General features: G+C 43.7%; 1 pseudogene; it reads right to left on the bottom strand.

Moving 5' to 3' along the window:
* Positions 1–19,630, bottom strand: part of LOC102191209 — a 32,444-nt pseudogene extending 12,814 nt beyond the window's left edge.

The following is a 20,985-nucleotide window of genomic DNA, read 5'->3' as shown; positions in this document are numbered from 1 at the left end:
CCATCCAGCCATCTCATCCTCTGTCGTCCCCTTCTCCTCCTGCCCCTGATCCCTCGCAGCATCAGGGTCTTTTCCAATGAGTCAACTCTTCGTATGATGTGGCCAAAGTATTGGAGTTTCAGCTTTAGCATCATTCCTTCCAATGAACACCCAGGACTGATCTCCTTCAGAATGGACTGGTTGGATCTCCTTGCAGTCCAAGGGACTCTCAAGAGTCTTCTCCAACACCACAGTTCAAAAGCATCAATTCTTTGGCGCTCAGCTTTCTTCATAGTCCAAATCCCACATCCATACATGACCACTGGAAAAACCATAGCCTTGACCTTTGTTGGCAAAGTGATGTCTCTGCTTTTTAATATGCTATCTAGGTTGGTCAAAATTTTCCTTCCAAGGAGTAAGCGTCTCTTGATTTCACGGCTACAATCATCATTTGTGGTGATTTTGGAGCCCCCCCAAAATAAAGTCTGACACTGTTTTCACTGTTTCCTCATCTATTTCCCATGAAGTGAAAAAAACCTATTCATAAACAGAAAAGGACACTGTGCCTTTTGAGGTCACAAGACAGAAGTAAGAGGCATTTCAAAATAAACTGAAAAGTGCTTCTTTTGTCCCAGATTAGATTAAATGAGCAAAAATTAAACAATGATAGGGAGAAAGAGAAAAAAAAAACACTATCAAATAATCCATATCATCAGTTCAATTGCCACGATGCCATGATCAGATGCCATGATCTTTGTTTTCTGAATGCTGAGCTTTAAGCCAACTTTTTCACTCTCCTCCTTCACTTTCATCAAGAGGCTTTTTAGTTCCTCTTTTCTTTCTGCCATAAGGGTGGTGTCATCTGCATATCTGAGGTTATTGATATTTCTCCCGGCAATCTTGATTCCAGTTTGTGTTTCTTCTAGTCCAGCGTTTCTCATGATGTACTCTGCATAGAAGTTAAATAAGCAGGGTGACAATATACAGCCTTGACGTACTCCTTTTCCTATTTGGAACCAGTCTGTTGTTCCATGTCCAGTTCTAACTGTTGCTTCCTGACCTGCATATAGGTTTCTCAAGAGGCAGGTCAGGTGCTCTGGTATTCCACCTGTATCAGAATTTTCCAGTTTATTGTGATCCACACAGTCAAAGGCTTTGGAATAGTCAATACAGCAGAAATAGATGTTTTTCTGGAACTCTCTTGCTTTTCCCATGATCCAGCAGATGTTGGCAATTTGATCTCTGGTTCCTCTGCCTTTTCTAAAACCAGCTTGAACATCTGGAAGTTCATGGTTCACGTGCTGCTGAAGCCTGGCTTGGAGAATTTTGAGCATTACTTTACTAGTGTGTGAGATGAGTGCAACTGTGTGGTAGTTTGAGCATTCTTTGGCATTGCCTTTCTTTGGGATTGGAATGAAAACTGACCTTTTCCAGTCCTGTGGCCACTGCTGAGTTTTCCAGATTTGCTGGCATATTGTAGCACTTTCGCAGCATCATCTTCCAGGATTTGAAACAGCTCAACTGGAATTCCATCACCTCCACTAGCTTTGTTCGTAGTGATGCTTTCTAAGGCCCACTTGACTTCACATTCCAGGATGTCAGGCTCTAGGTGAGTGATCATACCATCGTGATTATCTGGGTTGTAAAGCTCTGTTTTGTACAGTTCTGTGTATTCTTGCCACCTCTTCTTAATATCTTCTGCTTCTATTAGGTCCATACCATTTCTGTCCTTTATCGAGCCCATCTTTACATGAATCCATAGCATATAAGTCCCTAAAAAATGCAACAAGCCCTACAACTGAAAAGGTCATGAATCCCTAGAAATACAAGAAGTCATTTCAAATACCCCCATGTCCTTTAGACATGTATATGAAAGGTATTAGCTTATGCCTCTCTCATCAAGATCATTTAACATGGATTTAAGATGCTTTAACCTTCAGTGGCTGAAGTTGAAGAGTTAAAGCCCTAAAAGCTGAAAAACTTCCCCCAGAAATAAAAATTGTGCTTGCCCTCCTTTGTTACATTTACCATCTCTATTTTCTTTTCTTTAATTTTTAAAAATTGAGGTATAGTTGATTTACAATGTCGTGTTCATTTATTTTTAGTTTTTGGCCACACCCTGTGGCATGTAGGACCTTAGTTCCCTGACCTGGGATCAAACCCTCACCCCGTGCACAGGAAGGCAGAGTCTCAACCACTGCACCACCAGGGAGTCCCCAGAAGTCTCTCTTTTCTTAGTCAGAGAGTGAGGGGGCAGCTCTAGCAATCACCTCTTAAAGCACATAGTCCCCTATGACTTATTTCATAACTGCACTATTTGATGAAGATATTCTTCCCTCACACATCTTAGGAAACAAAAAGAAGTACACTCACAATCCATTGGCAAATTCACTCATCACAGGCCGCAAACTTGTAAACGTGAGGATGGGTATGAGAGCAAAGGGAAGCTGCAAAAGAAAAAAAATAAGATTAGATAGGGCTACAGGGGGGTCCTTGTAACACCCCAGAGAGCAGCACTGTTAGCAAAAGGGAACCACAGGCTCTGCCTCATCTATTCTGTGAGAAATTGTCCCTGTCATCGCAGCACGCTGGAGGGTTATGTGGAAATCTGTAGCATGAGCCCAGCATCAGTTATGGTCACAGAGTCTTTACACAATCTGTATCTGCCTTGTCTTCTTAATCTCCATACAGCCCAACAGTGTCCTATATATTATTTAATGTTTGTTTGGATTAACAAACAATAATTGTATTATATGTATAATTACAGCTTATAATTCCCATTCAACAGGCTTAAAAATAAAGCCACTTCTAAAAGACTTCTAGATGCCAGAGATTTCATATGCGTTCACTGTAGACCAAGACTGTGCCTCTTTCTTCCTCTGAATTTTCCCCACAACCACACTAGGCTTGTTATCTAAAGGCAATACAGAATAAAGGTACAGACTCCCTCCTGACTTAGTGAGTTTCCCCAGCTCCCTCCTCACTTGTAAGCTCTGAAGAACATTCAGGAAGTCATTCATCCCTGTTAGATGCTCCACGTCTTGGAAGACGGCAATAAGCAGAGCGGGGATGATGGCAATAGAGCGGGTCAGACTCACTCGGGCAAAGCGTGACCACTTTAGGTTCAGGAATCCCTGGAAGAAAACACAGAAACAGGATGAATGTCTGGAAGGAAATAGCAAAAGGGCTGGCTGCTAAGTCGCTTCAGTTGTGTCCGACTCTGTGAGACCCTATAGACGGCAGCCCACCAGGCTCCTCCATCCCTGGGATTCTCCAGGCAAGAACACTGGAGGGGGTTGCCATTTCCTTCTCCAGTGCATGAAAGTGAAAACTGAAAGTGAAGTTGCTCAGTCATGTCCGACTCTTAGCGACCCCATGGACTGCAGCATACCAGGCTCCTTTGTCCATGGGATTTGCCAGGCAAGAGTACTGGAGTGGAGTGCCATTGCCTTCTCCGAAAAGGGCTGGGAGGTTTGGGAAGACTGTAGAGGCATGGGATTAAGAAAGGACAATAGGGCAATGTCCTCTTCCTCTCGTCTATCCCAGTCACAGCAGCACATACCTCCATGACAAACTGGCCGGAATAGGTTCCTGTCATGGTGGAGCTATGCCCTGCAGCCAGGATCCCCACCGCCCAGATGTAGAGAGCGGCAGGCCCGAAGTAACACCCCAGCACAACACCCTGGAGAGGCAAGGGAGAGAGATCACCTGAGACAACACCCCAAACATATCCTCTGCGTCACCTCTCCCCACTCCTGGCTACGCACCCACCTCTACCAAGCAATGTGCTGGGCACTGTCCCAGGAGCTAGACTCGGGTCCTGACCTCATTCTAGAGGCTTTCAACCTACATTCTGCTGGATGGGCCCCCATTCCTCCTCAGCCCAGTCCCTTCTCTTCTCTAGGCTCCTAAAGCCTTTATCCTCAGCTTACATGTTAACTATTAAAAAAAAGTCTACAACAGATTTCCCAAATTATATCCCTTAACACAGTATTCTGGAAGAGGGTAATAGGAATGGAGAGAAAGCACAAATGAATTCTGGAGATGCTACATATTCTACTCTTGGAAGTTCATAATGTAACCAGCATAAAGGGACAGAGAGGCCCCAGCAAAGAAGACTTTCCAGGGACTTCCCTGGCGTTCCACTGGTTTAAGACCCTGTACTCGCAATGCAGGGGACATGGGTTCGATTGCTGGTCAGAGAACTAGGTCCTGCGTGCCACACAGCGCGGCCTAAATAAATAAAGTGTCCAGCCACTGGGGCGAGGGGGGGAACAAGTATAAAAAATAAATCACTTTACTAAGAACGCTTTCTCTAGTCACCCCAATTAATGCCTATAGCAGCACAAGTTTGGGAATTGCTGATTCAATTAATTCATCTTTTCAGCAGATCTTCTATTCCCTTCTACATAATCCAAAAGTCTTATCTGGTATCTGGACCTCTGGAAAAAAACAACACTTCAGAGAAGATATGCTGAGCTCTGAAGTGGACCCACGGCAAAGACCAGATATTATGCTGAGAATATTGATCCAGGAGCAGAGATCAGAAATCCGAACACGTTTACCCCTTTGTAGATGTCCACGTTCAGTGTTGAGTTATCGTCTGGGAAAAGGTGAGCATGGGCGCTGCTGCTGTTTTTACAGACCGCAACCTGGAACCAAAGCAGTTTAGGAACAATTTTTAATTTTGAGTCCAGGACTCAGATAAGAAGACCTCTCTTATAGATCACACACAGGTCATCTAAGAGATGAGTGCTGAAGGCGAGACATTGGACCTGGATTGATGACAGCAGAGACTGGCAGCAATGGCCTTGAGGTCTTCCTTGATAATTTTTCTACACTCCCAGGCCATCAAAAACTTTTCCTGAGTTACAGTGTGCATGGTAATACATGAATGTTAGGCCAATAAATGGTGACATGAAGTGAGGGTCCTTCAGTTCAGTCAGTTGCTCAGTCATGTCCCACTCTTTGCGACCCCATGAATCGCAGCATGCCAGGCCTCCCTGTCCATCACCAACTCCTGGAGTTCACTCAGATTTACGTCCATCGAGTCCGTGATGCCATCCAGCCATCTCATCCTCTGTCGTCCCCTTCTCCTCCTGCCCACAATCTTTTCCAGCATCAGGGTCTTTTCCAATGAGTCAACTCTTCGCATGAGGTGGCCAAAGTACTGGAGTTTCAGCTTTAGCATCATTCCTTCCAAAGAAATCCCAGGGCTGATCTCCTTCAGAGTGGACTGGTTGGATCTCCTTGCAGTCCAAGGGATTCTCAAGAGCCTTCTCCAACACCACAGTTCAAAAGCATCAATTCTTCGGCACTCAGCCTTCTTCACAGTCCAACTCTCACATCCATACATGACTACTGGAAAAACCATAGCCTTGACTAGATGGACCTTAGTCGGCAAAGTAATGTCTCTGCTTTCCAATATGCTATCTAGGTTGATCATAACTTTTCTTCCAAGGAGTAAACGTCTTTTAATTTCATGGCTGCAGTCACCATCTGCAGTGATTTAGGAGCCCCCAAAAATAAAGTCGGACACTGTTTCCACTGTTCCCCTTTTTCCCATGAAGTGATGGGACCAGATGCCATGATCTTCATTTTCTGAATGTTGAGCTTTAAGCCAACTTTTTCACTCTCCACTTTTACTTTCATCAAGAGGTTTTTTAGCTCCTCTTCACTTTCTGCCATAAGGGTGGTGTCATCTGCATATCTGAGGTTATTAATATTTCTCCTGGCAATCTTGATGCCAGCTTGTGTTTCTTCCAGACCAGCGTTTCTCATGATGTACTCTGCATATGGGTATGTGGGAGATCTGGGTTAAATCCCTGGGTCGGGAAGATCCCCTGGAGAAGGAAATGGCAACCCACTCCAGTATTCTTGCCTGGAGAATCCTGTGGATGGAGGAGCTTGGTGGGCTACAGTCCACGGGTCGCAAAGAGTCGGACATGACTGAGTGACCTCACTTTCACTTTCACTCTGCATATAAGTTAAATAAGTAGGGTAACAATATACAGCCTTGATGTACTCCTTTTCCTATTTGGAACCAGTCTGTTGTTCCATGTCCAGTTCTAACTGTTGCTTCCTGACCTGCATACAGATTTCTCAAGAGGCAGGTCAGGTGGTCTGGTATTCCCATCTCTTTCAGAATTTTCCACAGTTTATTGTGATCCACAGAGTCAAAGGCTTTGGAATAGTCAATAAAGCAGAAATAGATGCTTTTTGGGGTCTCTCTTGCTTTTTCCATGATCCAGCAGATGCTGGCAATTTGATCTCTGGTTCCTCTGCCTTTTCTAAAACCAGCTTAAATATCAGGAAGTTCACGGTTCACGTATTGCTGAAGCCTGGCTTGGAGAATTTTGAGCATTACTTTACTAGCATGTGAGATGAGTGCAATTGTGTGGTAGTTTGAGCATTCTTTGGCATTGCCTTTCTTTGGGATTGGAATGAAAACTGACCTTTTCCAGTCCTGTGGCCACTGCTGAGTTTTCCAAATTTGCTGGAAGGGAAGGGCAGCAGTGAGGAGATATCCCTTATCCAAGGTAAGGAGCAGTGGCTGCGTTTTGCTGGACCAGCCGTGAAGAGATACCCCACACCCAAGGTAAGAGAAACCCAAGTAAGATGGTAGGTGTTACAAGAGGGCATTAGAAGGCAGACACACTGAAACCATACTCACAGAAAACTAGTCAATCTAATCACACTAGGACCATGAAACTAAGTCATGCCCATGGGGCAACCCAAGACGGCCGGGTCATGGTGGAGAGGTCTGACAGAATGTGGTCCACTGGAGAAGGGAATGGCGAAGCACTTCAGTATTCTTGGCTTGAAACCCCATGAACAGTGTGAAAATGCAAAATGATAGGATACTGAAAGAGGAACTCCCCAGGTCAGTAGGTGCCCAATATGCTACTGGAGATCAGTGGAGAAATAATTCTAGAAAGAATGAAGGGATAGACCCAAAACAAAAACAATACCCAGTTGTGGATATGACTGGTGATAGAAGCAAGGTCCAATGCTGTAAAGAGCAATATTGCATAGGAACCTGGAATGTCAGGTCCATGAATCAAGGCAAATTGGAAGTGGTCAAACAAGAGATGGCAAGAGTGAACGTTGACATTCTAGGAATCAGTGAACTAAAATGGACTGCAATGGGTGAATTTAACTCAGATGATCATTATATCTCCTACTGCGGGCAGCAATCCCTCAGAAGAAATGGAGTAGCCATCATGGTCAACAAAAGAGTCCGAAATGCAGTACTTGGATGCAATCTCAAAAATGACAGAATGATCTCTGTTCATCTCCAAGGCAAACCAAGTCTATGCCCCAACCAGTAATGCTGAAGAAGCTGAAGTTGAACGGTTCTATGAAGACCTACAAGACCTTTTAGAACTAACACCTAAAAAAGATGTCCTTTTCATCATAGGGGACTGGAATGCAAAAGTAGGAAGTCAAGAAACACCTGGAGTAACAGGCAAATTTGGCCTTGGAATGCGGAATGAAGCAGGGCAAAGACTAATAGAGTTTTCCCAAGAAAATGCACTGGTCATAGCAAACACCCTCTTCCAACAACACAAGAGAAGACTCTACACATGGACATCACCAGATGGTCAACACTGAAACCAGATTGATTATATTCTTTGCAGCCAAAGATGGAGAAGCCCTATACAGTCAACAAAAACAAGCCCAGGAGCTGACTGTGGCTCAGATCATGAACTCCTTATTACCAAATTCAGACTTCTATTGAAGAAAGTAGGGAAAACTGCTAGACCATGCAGGTATGACCTAAATCAAATCCCTTACGTTTACACAGTGGAAGTAAGAAATAGATTTAAGGGCCTACATCTAATAGATAGAGTGCCTGATGAACTATGGAATGAGGTTCGTGACATTGTGCAGGAGACAGGGATCAAGACCATCCCCATGGAAAAGAAATGCAAAAAAGCAAAATGGCTGTCTGGGGAGGCCTTACAAATAGCTGTGAAAAGAAGAGAAGCAAAAAGCAAAGAAGAAAAGGAAAGATATAAGCATCTGAACGCAGAATTCCAAAGAATAGCAAGAAGAGATAAGAAAGCCTTCTTCAGCAATCAATGCAAAGAAATAGAGGAAAAGAACAGAATGGGAAAGACTAGAGATCTCTCCAAGAAAATTAGAGATACCAAGGGAACATTTCATGCAAAGATGGGCTCGATAAAGGACAGAAATGGTATGGACCTAACAGAAGCAGAAGATATTAAGAAGAGGTGGCAAGAATACACAGAAGAACTGTACAAAAAAGATCTTCATGACCTGGATAATCACGATGGTGTGATTTCTAATCTAGAGCCAGACATCCTGGAATGTGAAGTCAAGTAGGCCTTAGAAAGCATCACCACGAACAAAGCTAGTGGAGGTAATGGAATTCCAGTGGAGCTGTTTCAAATCCTGAAAGATGATGCTGTGAAAGTGCTGCACTCAATATGCCAGCAAATCTGGAAAACTCAGCAGTGGCCACAGGACTGGAAAAGGTCAGTTTTCATTCCAATCCCAAAGCGGGTCCTTAGAAGGCTTCAAATATGAAAGGACATCCAGAATAGAGAGTCCTTATTCAAAGCAGAGCCAGGAATCAGAGGTCCTATGATGGGAAACAAAGGAGTGATCAAAACTAGATTGGCAATCAGGAGTCAAGAGGACAGAGAAGTCAGTGTGATAAAACAGTCTGTCTAGCCACAGATTCTATTTCCTGTGTGTTGACTCCTCCCAACCTGTCACCACCAAATGGCAGGGCTGGAAAGCAGTCAGTAGTCGGAAGCAAAAGGGGATAAGAGCAAATAAACAGGAAGCCACTGACCACAGCAAGAGGCAGTCTTTATCTGAGGAATGCTCCCTTTCCAGTCCAAAGCTGAGAATGATGGCTCTGGACCTGGCCACAGCCCTAGACCATAAACCTGACTAGTGCACTGACTTAGGGGCAGCACTGAGATCTATTTCCCCTGAGCTCTAAGTCACTGTCATGTTTTCCTGCCCAGTTAGCCTCCTCCTTACCCTCACATTCACTACTACCCAGGTCCCTGGCTTACTTACCACCTGCTGGTTGGTTTTCTCAAAAAATGCTTCGGCAAACACTGAGATGACAAAGATGTTGATGATAAAGGAAACAAAGAGAGCAATGCAGGAATCAATGAAGAAGTACTTATTTGCTTCTCGAACTTCCTGCTTGCTGGCCCGGTCTACCTGTCTGGACTAGAGAGGTAACAGCAACAGTCATTTTTTAACGAGTTGGAACAAGTTTCCTTGTAATATTTCATGAGTTGGAGACAGCTGAAAGTCCTAGAGGTCAAACAACTGACCACATGAAATGTGAGAGACCCCACATACATCCTGGTTCACTGAGTTCAATCATGACCCTTTGGTGACATCACACACACCCAAACAGGGGAAAGTGACTGAGAGGCTGATGAGCCCTCAGTTACTGTGGCTTGAAGAATCACTGACCTACAGAAACAACCTGATTTTAGACCTAAGCGGGAGTTAGCCTTAATTACAAAGGTTTCTGAAATCTTCCAGCAAACAACTGTGTGTGCTAAAAGCTAGATTGGGCTCCTTCCTCCTGACCTCCATTGAGGCCATTGAGGTTTCTGAGATTTAAAGACAAGAGACACGGTGCCCCTTCGGATCTTTTAAGGACTTTAGTCCCTTCTCTAGGGGGTCAGTCATCTCTGGTCACCTTGGTGATACAAGAGTGTGGTGTCCAACTGTGGAAAGACTCTGTGCTCCTTCAGGCCTCCAACAGCTGTGAACTAAGTGTGTGTCCCTTGCAGCGAAAGGAAAAGATGCCACGAACTACATAAGTCACTGGGATAAGATAGGTCTTGCTCACCTTGACTAAGGCAGAATGAAGGTATATGTTGTGCGGTGTGATGACGGCACCCACGATGGCCACAGCCTGAATGATCTGTGGGGTACGACAGTCTGAACAGGATGGCAGGAACATGCCTTGGAGCACCTGGGTCTGGCTGGGTTTCACTGTAACATACTACATACAAAGAGAACAGCTCTTAGCCTTTTCTGGAACTTGACACCAGGGGAGTAACACGGTACTAGATAACATTGCATCCTTTACTCCTTAAACCCCTTCATCAACACTATTTAGGAAATAAGGAACATAGAACCATCAAAAAAAAAAAAAAAACAAGCAGCACAAGGTTAGAAAATTTATGACTGGGGTATCCAAACATTTCATATTGTATTTTATATATACTAAATAGATGTATAAAGAATATAATTAATATGCTAAAGAAATAACATGGCTGCTAAGGGCCTTATTGATATTAGCGCCACAATAACTCCTGTGAGACACACCTAGAATAGTCAATTCTTGATTACCCACACTAATCATGCTTCTGTGCTCAGTTCAGTTCAGCGGCTCAGTCATGTCTGACTCTTTGTGAACCCCTGGACTGCAGCACACCAGGCTTCCCTGTCCATCACCAACTCCAGGAACTTGCTCAAACTCATGTCCATTCAGTTGATGATGCCATTCAACCATCTCATTCTCAGTGTCCCCTTCTCTTCCTGCTTTCAATCTTTCCTAGCATCAGGGTCTTTTTCAACGAGTCAGTTCTTCACACCAGGTAGCCAAATTATTGGAGTTTCAATTCATCATCAGTCCTTCCAATGAATATTCAAGACTGATTTCCTTTAGGATTGACCGGTTGATCTCCTTGTAGGCCAAGGGACTCTCAAGAGTCTTCTTCAACACCACAGTTCAAAAGCATCAATTCTTTAGTGCTCAGCTCTCTTTATAGTCCAACTCTCACATCCATACATGACTTCTGGGAAAACCATAGCTTTGACTAGACGGACGTTTGTCAGCAAACTAATGTCTCTGCTTTTTAATGTGCTGTCTAGGTTGGTCATAGATTTTCTTCCAAGGAGCAAGTGTCTTTTAATTTCATGGCTGCAGTCACCATCTGCAGTGATTTTGGAGCCCCTGAAAATAAAGTCTCTCACTGTTTCCATTGTTTCGCCATCTATTTGCCAGGAAGTGATGGGACCAGATGCCATGATCTTAGTTTTTGAATGTTGAGTTTTAAGCCTACTTTTTCACTCCCCTCTTTCACTTTTATCAAGAGGCTCTTTAATTCCTTTTCACTTTCTGCCATAAGGGTGGTGTCATCTGCGTATCTGAGGTTATTGAAATTTCTCTCAGCAATCTTGATTCCAGCTTATGCCTCATCCAGCCTGGCATTTCACATGATGTACTCTGTAGGTAAGTTAAATCAGCAGGGTGACGACATATAGCCTTGACATATTCCTTTCCCAATTTGGAACCAGTCTGTTGTTCCATGTCCAGTTCTAACTGTTGCTTCCTGACCTGCATACAGATTTCTCAAGAGGTAGGTAAGGTGGTCTGGTATCCCCATTTCTTTAAGAATTTTCCACAGTTTGCTGTGATCCAAAATCAAAAGCCTTGGTGTAGTCAATAAAGCAGACTCCAATACTCTTGCCTGGAAAATCCCATGGATGGAGGAGCCTGGTAGGCTGCAGTCCATGGGGTCACTAAGTGTCGGACATGACTGAGTGATTTCACTTTGACTTTTCACTTTCATGAATTGGAGAAGGAAATGGCAACCCACTCCAGTATTCTTGCCTAGAGAATCCCAGGGATGGGGGAGTCTGGTGGGCTGCCATCTATGGGGTCGCACAGAGTCGGACATGACTGAAGTGACTTAGCAGCAGGAGCAGCAGGTGTTTTTCTGGAACTCTCTTGTTTTTTCGATGATCCAACATCTGTGCTCACATATGTATATAAAAATCACTTATGCTTGCCACTAGCAGCTGCTGAGAGTCACTCAGAAACACTTTTCATATACTCTTTTTCCTGGTTCAGCATTTCTCTTGGAAGCCTTAGACCAAGCTGTATCATCTACTCATAGAGTAGACATATTTTCAAAAGCTTAGCTAGTCCAATAAACAAAAATCAGTTTATAATAATTGGACACAGAAAGGTGCTGGGTTTCACTTCACTGCATATAATGATAAGGTTAGGCTTAACCCAATGCAGTGTTGGGGCTGGGGCACAAAACAGGAAACACACACTGTATCCACTTTAGTTCATTAACTGTTATAATACAGAGAAAGTCCAAGCTGGACTTACTGTCAACCAGGATGAGCAAAAACAGAACCTGTCAAGGTAACAACCAAGAATAACCCTGCAGCTCCTCTCCTAATCCTTGCCAAGGCTGTTCTGTTGTTGAGATGGCCAATTTGGGACCAGGGAGTCTAGTCTGGAAAGTCCTAGGAATTCTAGTCATTTTTGACCTAGGAGTCCCTGCAGAACTTCCTGGACACTAGTCTTTCCTACATCCTTATTCCTTTTAAACTGGCCTAGTACTGAATTTGGGTTTTATTAATACACACTGTCTTTTATAATAAAAGGACAAAAATTTTGTTTAAAAAGCTAAGGAAAAAAAGACAAACAACAGCTAATGATCAGCCTGTAATACTTGCCTCATAGCCAAACGTGAGGGCCATAATAGTGATGAGAAAACCAAAAAACGCTTCTAGCTTCCGCAAACCTGAAGGGGAAAATGTAGCAGTGAGTTCACAGAAGGCATATTTCCCTGTAAGCCACATGATGGAACTTTCACCAACCCCTCTCTTCCCACTGTCCTTACCATATTTGTCCAAAAAGAGAAATATAAGGGTATCTGCAATGGTGATAAGAACTCCACCCCAGAGAGGAATCCTAGGTCAGAGATTAAAAAGGGAGATTAAAGAAAAGAAAAGAAACATTAAGAAAAAGACTCTCTTCCCAAAAACTCTCTAGATATATGACACTTGGAGGAGCAAGGACCTGGGGAAAAGGGAACAGTGGTAAGGAGGCCAGGCCTTGGGTGTTTTAGGATCAGAGCACTAAGTAAAGTAATACATTCATTCAAACTTTACCTACTATTACAGACATGCAGGACACAAAGTTGAAAAGTATGTGTCTTATCTCTCAAGGAGTTCACTTGACAAGTGGGATAAACTGACATACAAATTAATTATAATATACATGTATACAATATACATTGTATACATAATATGCATTAATATACATTAATTATAATATACATAATATATTAATTATAATATACATAATATTATGATATAATATACAGATATGCATGACCAAACACGAGAACATGGGAGATAAAGAGCTGGGAAGAAGGTAGTTCCAGAGTGGTTACACAGAAAAAATAATACTTGAGTGAATTTTCAAAATTGAAAATGACTTGGGTTTTTGTTTTCATGCTGTTGTTTCGTTGCTAAGTCATGTCCAACTCTTTGGTGACCCAGCAGACTATAGCCCACCAGGCTCCTCTGTCCGTAGGATTTCCCAGGCAAGAATACTGGAGTGGGTTGCCATTTCCTTCTCCAGTGGATTGTCCTGACCCAGGGATCACACGTGCATCACTTGCTTGGCAGGCAGATTCTTTACCAGTAAGTCACCTGGGAAGCTGGAGAAGGCAATGGCACCCCACTCCGGTACTTTTGCCTGGAAAATCCCATGGATGGAAGAGCCTGGTAGGCTGTAGTCCATGGGGTCGCCAAGAGTTGGGCTCGACTGGGCGACTTCACTTTCACTTTTCAGTTTCATGCATTGGAGGAGGAAATGGCAACCCACTCCAGTGTTCTTGCCTGGAGAATCCCAGGGACGGGGGAGCCTGGTGGGAGACCGTCTATGGGGTCGCACAGAGTCGGACACGACTGAAGTGACTCAGCAGCAGCAGCAGCAGCACCTGGGAAGGACTTTTGTTTTTATACTTGCTTTGAAATCCCACAAAACATTGATTACTTTCTAGAGAAAAACCTCTCACCTTCCTGCAGACAGGAGATTGATGGCAATAGCTGAGCCAATAACTTCTTGCATATCTACGCCAATGATAGCCAACTCCACCATCAGCCACAGAAGGATTCGTGGAACCTAAACATCAAACAGCAGAAAGATATGGTTTTAATTAATCATTTCTAGGAACTTCCCCCATGGTTTGGAATTCACATTTTGGCACTGATCCAATAACAGTCCGTTATTAAGCTTTTAGGTCTAGAGATGAAGGACCAGAACTCAGCTGCACTTGGCCCCCTGCTGGAAAGGGCCAGGCTGCTCTCTGTGGCAAAGCCTGTGAGTCAGGGTCAGGGCAGCAGCTGATGCCAATTTCTTCTCCTTCTGTTTTACTTGACAGAAGAATGGAATTTCCATTCATTATTTCCACTTAATTTTTGATCTAAAAACAATCCTGAAAGTTTTAGTGGCAAATGAGAATGCTAGGATGGTCAAAATATTGTTCAGGAGAGAATAAAAATACTGCAGAAGAAAATATCTATCCTGATCACAGCTGAAGAGACAAAACAAACATGAAAAGGTTGGAGTCATCCTTAGTGTAATAATACACAAGCAAGTAAAAAAACACAGATACGCTAAGGGACTCGGGGCAAAGTGTTGGAACTGGGTGTCCTATAATAAAATCTGGGATCTAATCTGGTCAAATAATAGAACAGAAAGAAATTTAGTCATTGCTAGCTCACTGCGGCCAGGAAAAAAAACAACCTCCAGGTATCTACCACCTAAAATGTATGTCACAAAAAAACAACCACTAAGATACATGAAGAAAGAGAAGATAAAACAAACTATAAATTCCCAAGTTTTTTTTTTTTTCTTTTAGGAGGCATATAAGATAAAAAGCAGGTAAGGATACTCTCACAGCCAGGAAAGGAGATTGAACATTTAAGATAAACTGGAGGCAGATTAGTACTTATCTAAAGATCAAGTCAGTTTAAACCTGTCTTCCAGACATTGTTGCTGTTGTTCAGTCGCTCAGTGGTGTCCGACTCTTTGCGGCCCCATGGACTGCAGCACGCCAGGCTTCCCTGTCCTTCACCATTTCCTGGAGTTTGCTCAAACTCATGTCCATCGAGTCGGTGATGCCATCCAACCATCTCATCCTCTGTCGTCCCCTTCTCCTCCTGCCTTCAATCTTTCCCAGCATCAGGGAAACATGGTTTAGCAGCAAGAGGAGCTATAGAATTTCCCTTGGGATTCCCAGCCCTCAGGGCCACGATTCCCACATCCTCCACTATTTTAGTATACAGGGGGCTAGCACAGACTGCCAGACACATAGTTACCTATGATATGAGACAAACATTGCTTACCTTGGGATACTGGCGGTGACATACTTCAGCCAGATGCAGCCCAGTGACCACTCCCAGTCGAGCTGCAAGGCTCTGCAGCAGGAGACCCACGATGGTGGAAAACAGAACAACCCAGAGCAACTAGAGAAGAACAAAGTCCCACCATTATACTCTTGAGATAACTGGACGTTTTGGTTTGGTTGTTTGGCAATGGGGACGGGAAACAGCGCACTCAGGAAAGCGCCCCGTTCAGGGACCCAGTGACCTGAGTTCTCTATCACATTCTGCACAGAACTTGCTAGGTCACCTTGCACCTTTCCGAGTTCTAGTTTTTCCCATTTGCTGTTTCACTTTTGTTCAAGGAAACTACCTGGGTAAATAAAAATAAAAATAAAAATCAACTACGTGAATAAAATAAAATTTAAAAACAGATCGAAAAGTACTTTTCATCGAAGTGTCAGAGCCAATGAAGAATCAGCATGTAGCCACCAAGGTTCATATCCACAGGCAGAGCAGAGGGAAAGGCTGGGGTGTGCTGTGTGTGTTTAGAAAGGATAGAAGTAGTCAAAGTGTTGGTCACTAAGTCTTGTCCGACTCTTTGCGACCCCATGGACTGTCCTGGCTCCTCTGTCCTGGGATTTCCTAGGCAAGGATAATGGAGTGGGTTGCCATTCCTTTCTCCAGGGGATCTTCCTGACCCAGGGATCAAACCCGTATATTCCACATTGCAGGCAGATTCTTTACTACCTGAGCCACCAGGTAAACCAAAAAAAGGGATGAGGGAAGACTTTATGTTCACCTTAAATCCAGCCACTGCTCCAGACTGCAAATCACATTCAATGTTTCCTGGATCCACAATGCTCATAAGAAATCCTGGTCCGGTGAAAGCCCAGAGTTTGCGAAAGCTAAAACAAGAGTGCTGTACAAGAGAGGAAGACAGAGCAAAATGATTATCACCTCCAAGGGGAGAATAGATCCATGCCTATGTATGGCTGACTCCCTTTGCTGTCCATCTGAAACTAGCCCAATATTGTTAATTGACTATACTCCAATATAGAAGAAAAAGTTTTAAAAAATAATAATAATAAAAGTGTCTCTTGGAGGAAAAAAAAAGATTACCACCTCCAAACTGCTGATCTAATTTATCTATTATTTTATCACATAAAAAGCAACAATATCAGTTTCATAAGAACAAAGGGTTCAGAAGTTGGACATGGGTGGGTCCAAGTTTCTCCTCCATCTTATCAATTTCTCCTCCATTCCTTATCAATAACCTGGTTAGCTCTCTGTACAAATAAGGGCTCTTCTCTTACCTGCCCTTCCAACAGCCTTTCAGTCTAAAACCCCAGCAATAATAGCAGTACCTCTGTGCTCAAACACTACTTAAATGGGACAAAAGGCACGGTACAAAAGGGAACATGAAATTTTCCCTTTCTGGGTCAAAAAATGCTCACTAGTACAACCTGGCAATTTTTCAAGGGCCTTAGTTTCCTTAAAAGTTTCTGTTTACTCTCTACAAAAATTCAGTCTTCAGAGATTGCTTGCCAGAACTGACTCTGAGGTTGCTGATCCTGAGTTATCCAGCAGACATTGTACATAGGTTTTCCCTAGATAATAATATTTTTCTCTAAGGACCTGTCACTAACCTTCTCCTCAGGAACAGCAATCTTCTCATCAAAGTAGGTGGCAAAGGGCTCCTCTGTGTGCACCCTGAAGGACTGTGGAATTAGGAGTTACTGCAGGCAGGCTTGATGGCACCAAGACTGACAGAGACCCCATGGTCTCCAGAAGCATTTTCTGAATTAACAGATTTGAGAAGAAATGAGTTAAAATTAACAGAATACACTGATATTAGTAATCATCATAGAAATACTGAAATTAAACCTTTTTAACACCTACATGCACAAGATCAACCTGACTCTATATCAATTTTTGGTTCAGTTCAGTTCAATCGCTCAGTTGTGTCTGACTCTTTGCAACCCCATGAACCACAGCACACCAGGCCTCCCTGTCCATCACCAACTCCCAGAGTCCACCCAAACCCATGTCCATCATGTCGGTGATGCCATCCAACCATCTCATCCTCTGTTGTCCCCCTCTCCTCCTGCCCTCAATCTTTCCCAGCATCAGGGTCTTTTCAAATGAGTCAGCTCTCCACATCAGGTGGCCAAAGTATTGGAGATTCAGCTTCAACATCAGTCCCTCCAATGAACAGTACCTCTGTTCAGGACTGATCTCCTTTAGGATGGACTGGTTGGATCTCCTGCAGTCCAAGGGACTCACAAGAGTCTTCTGCAACACTACAGTTCAAAAGCACCAATTCTTCGGTGCTCAGCTTTCTTTATAGTCCAACTCTCACATCCATACATGACTACTGGATAAACCATAGCCTTGACCAGATGGACCTTTGTTGGCAAAGTAATGTCTCTGGTACTTTATTTTTATTTATATTTCTAATAAATTAATTTTTGAATAGGCAACACATTCACATGGCTGAAAATTTGAGAAATACAAAATTGCTTATGGTGATAAAGCTCCCTCTCTACCCTCTTCCCCAGTCACTAAGCTCTACACGAGTTTTCAACACTGATCTTACAAATGGTCTCCCCCTACTTTCATGCTTCTATTGTACTGCACTGTGAAAGACACTCAGTCATGTCTGACTCTTTGCAATCCCATGGACTATACAGTCCATGGAATTTTTCAGGCCAGAATACTGGAGTGGGTAGCTGTTCCCTTCTCCAAGGGATCTTCCCAACCCAGGGATCAAAACCAGGTCTCCTGCATTACAGGCACATTCTTTACCAGATGAGCCACTGGGGAAGCCCTCACGCTTCTACTGCCACTTGCTAATTTTTAGAATCATTTTCTTCTAAAATCACTGCTGTCTAGGGCTTAATATAGAACATCCCTAGACTAGCCGCACTGATAAAGTGAAAGTGAAAGTGAAGTCACTCAGTTGTGTCCAACTCTTGGTGACCCCATGGACCTCAGGGTCCTCTGTCCATGGGATTTTCTAGGCAAGGGTACTGGAGTTAGTTGCCATTTCCTTCTCCAGGGAATCTTCCCGACCCAAGGATCAAACCCAGGTCTCCTGCATTGTAGGCAGACACTTTACCGTCTGAGCCACCAGGGAAGTCAAAATTTTAACTTTTAGAAGGAAATTGTCAGGCTAATGGGCCACTCCAATCTCCATCCCCTACCCATTTTTTTAGTAGGATTTACTTATAAGATCATCCTTGGACATGATATCTCCATCAGACTGCCCCCAAAATGGGGAACTTGCAAAATCCTGCCACATTTCAGGCTAAAATCTGAAGTTTCAGGGAAACCACCAAACAGGAAACTTTTGCCACCTGACTAAGATGCTGGGCTGGAAGAAGCACAAGCTGGAATCAAGATTTCTGGGAGAAATATCAATCACCTCAGATATGCAGATGACACCACCCTTATGGCAGAAAGTGAAGAGGAACTAAAAAGCCTCTTGATGAAAGTGAAAGTGGAGAGCGAAAAAGTTGGCCTAAAGCTCAACATTCAGAAAACGAAGATCATGGCATCTGGTCCCATCACTTCATGGCAAATAGATGGGGAAACAGTGGAAACAGTGTCAGACTTTATTTTGGGGGGCTCCAAAATCATTGCAGATGGTGACTGCAGCCATGAAATTAAAAGACGCTTACTCCTTAGAAGAAAAGTTATGACCAACCTAGATAGTATATTGAAAAGCAGAGACATTACTTTGCCAACAAAGGTCTATCTAGTCAAGGCTATGGTTTTTCCTGTGGTCATGTATGGATGTGAGAGTTGGACTGAGAAGAAAGCTGAGCACTGAAGAATTGATGCTTTTGAACTGTGGTGTTGGAGAAGACTCTTGAGAGTCCCTTGGACTGCAAGGAGATCCAACCAGTCCATTCTGAAGGAGATCAGCCCTGGGATTTCTTTGGAAGGAATGATGCTAAAGCTAAAACTCCAGTACTCTGGCCACCTGATGCGAAGAGTTGACTTATTGGAAAAGACCCTGATGCTGGGCGGGATTGGGGGCAGGAGGAGAAGGGGATGACCGAGGATGAGATGGCTGGATGGCATCACTGACTTGATGGACGTGAGTCTGAGTGAACTCCGGGAGTTGGTGATGGACAGGAAGGCCTGGCGTGCTGTGATTCACAGGGTGGCAAAGAGTCGGACACGACTGAGCAACTGAACTGAACTGAACTGAAGACCTGCAGTAAAGAGCTTGGGGAAGGGGAGGTGTCAGCCTCAGGACAGGAGGGCTCATCGCTGACTAATCATCAGTGTTTCCCTTGTCTGAATGGAGCAAGTCTCCATGATACTGATGGCTGGGGGACAGGAGATGGCGACAATTTTTGATGAAATAGAGGACAAGAAGGACAATATGGTAAATTTCTGTTACTGGTTTAAGCCTAATTCCAAACAAAAATGAGTCAATAACACAAAGCTGTAAATTACCATCTGGCATCTTCTGTTCAGGACCCAACACCATGGTGGGTACCTGAGTGCCTGAGTTCACAGAATAGGATTCTGGAAAGGAGAGAAGAGAGGGAGAGGAATTAGCAAGAACAAATTAAAACAAGTTTCACGACCAGCATTCTGTGACTCTGTATGACTGAACCCTTACTATGTGAAAAGAATAATCATTCTACTGAATTAGATAACCTTGGAAATAATCACAGTTTTCAGACTATGATTAAGAGATGTTTAACAGAAAAAATATAAAAGTCTTAATCATATTTTGACTAGCAAGACTTCAAAATAAAACTGAAGTAAAAGGTGTTTCAGGGAAGTGGGCAAGTGGTTTGTAATAAGCACCCACGGGAGACAGTGAGGGACAGCGACACCTGGCGGGCTGCAGTCCATGGGTCGCAAAGAGTCGGACACGGATTAGCAACTGAACAACCCAACAAAAGCCTCCACACAGTGGCTTCCAGGCAATCTCCCAGTCTCTGCCTTTGCCTCCTGATTAACCCAGATATTTAAAAGGCTGACTTCCCATCATTTTGATGGGTTTCTAAGGACAGAAATCTATAACTTTCTTTGATCTAACTAACAACTTAAGCTCATATTTCAAGATTCTGGGCTGGGGGGAAGCAGCTCACTGGTAGAAGAGGGTCACTGTTTCGCAGCTTCCCCTTTCCCGGAACAGAGACTTCAGCGCTAAGGTTTCAGGTCTCATTCCCAACACTTCAACACTGAGAGAAAGATGAATGACCAGCCCGGCCTCCCCGCCCCCCAGAGGCACCCAGAGGACAAGGCGGAGTCCACAGGCCACCTGCGCTTCTCTCCATCAGCAATAAATAGCAGCCTGGGAAGGAGAGCGCGAGGACTGCCGGGTTAAGTTTAACTGGGGGTTAGAGCGGGGATATCAGTAAGTCCATTGGGCCACAGACCTATGGCATATTCTCCAGTCAACTCCACCAATAAGGCTAATTTTTTTTTAAATTTTTATCTAGTGATTAAGGAATCTACTTCTCAGTTAAGTTCAAACTTCAAAGGGGAAAGGTAAATAATATTAATTGTTAACCACCTCCCCTTGAACCCCAATAGCTATCCTACTAAAAAACTGAGGAAGCCTCCCCTTCTCTCTCCTTTGCTAGTCTTTTCCCACTCTTGTACCATTATTGCTCCTGTGTGAACAGTGCTCTACTTTCCTTTTGAGATATTCTGATACGTTCTGGGGCTTCTCTGGTGGCTTAGGCGAAAAGAATCCTTTTGCCAATGCAAGAGACTTGGGTTTGAGCCCTGGTTGGGAAGATCCCCTGGAGAGGGAAATGGCAACCCACTCTAGTATTCTTGACTGGGAAATGCCATGGACAGAGGAACCTGGTGGGCTACAGTCCA

Source organism: Capra hircus, chromosome 5 (genome assembly GCF_001704415.2).
Source record: "Capra hircus breed San Clemente chromosome 5, ASM170441v1, whole genome shotgun sequence".
Taxonomy (NCBI): domain Eukaryota; kingdom Metazoa; phylum Chordata; class Mammalia; order Artiodactyla; family Bovidae; genus Capra; species Capra hircus.
Note: the sequence above shows the minus strand (reverse complement) of the source record. Positions and strands in the feature narration are given on the sequence as shown.